The 949-nt window shown below is 45.6% G+C and overlaps 1 pseudogene; it reads right to left on the bottom strand.

Annotated features, from left to right (window-relative positions):
* Window positions 1–39: 39 nt before the first annotated feature.
* On the bottom strand, window positions 40–906 carry LOC119593437 (annotated as a pseudogene).
* Between the last annotated feature and the right edge of the window lie 43 nt (window positions 907–949).

The raw sequence follows: 949 nt of genomic DNA, 5'->3' as shown, positions 1-949 counted from the left end.
GCAAAGTTTCTATCCTTTTGGGCAAATTAAATACTCTAATTCACATCTGTATCTTATTATTGTGCAAATCATTGGTATACGTCTATGCCCTGTAAACGCATTCGGCTGTATGAGGAACTACATTGAAAGACGAGAAGTCGACGCCGTTCCTGCGGAATACGGAGGCACATCTGTCAACCGCTAGACCGGAGTTCTGTGGAGTACGGGAGAACACGAAGCCGAACTCGGACTTGTACTTGTCTGTGTCAATGCAGGAATACACACAGGAATAGTTTTCGTAGTCAGTCTCGATCACTTCATAGGGAGCGGCGAAAGCTGATGGGGGAAAAGGGAAAATTTATAGTATCTGTAGATTCTACTATATTTAGGAAGGTACAGCTTTAGTGTACACAGGAACGTTATACACGTACCAGAAGGGAAATCAATGAGCATGTGGGCAGCTGGGAAGTCCTTTGTAGGGTAGATCTTGCCCTGCAGTCTGAGGTATTCGTTGTTGGGGCTGAATCCAGCTGTGGTTACCTTAAAGCCATACTCAGAGTCAGAGTAGTCGTAGTTAGAGTGGATGCAGCGAGTGTATGGTTGGTAGGGGTTGTCGATGATCTGGACCTGATACCAGCGACCAGCATACTGTTGGAGAACAAATGTTACTGAGACACTTGCTACAATCGTGTAGTGATCAATTTGCAAATGAGGTAACCATTAACAAGCATTACATTGTAAAGTAACTTACTCTGCGAAGGTCGAAGTTGTCTTGATTTGCCACTTTGGCACAGTTTCCAGGAGCTACGAAATCTGGAATGCCGTCGGCTGCGACAAGAGCCACGAGGGCAGCAGCTACGAGTACTTTCAGCATGGTGCCTTGTCGTATGTGACACCTTATGGTGAATCCGGCTCCTTATATCTCATGTCATGCGTAAAGAGGCGGAGCTTCGAATTTCACAAGTAGCAA

This window comes from Penaeus monodon, chromosome 32 (genome assembly GCF_015228065.2).
Source record: "Penaeus monodon isolate SGIC_2016 chromosome 32, NSTDA_Pmon_1, whole genome shotgun sequence".
NCBI lineage: Eukaryota > Metazoa > Arthropoda > Malacostraca > Decapoda > Penaeidae > Penaeus > Penaeus monodon.
This window is presented reverse-complemented; position numbering and strand designations above follow the sequence as displayed.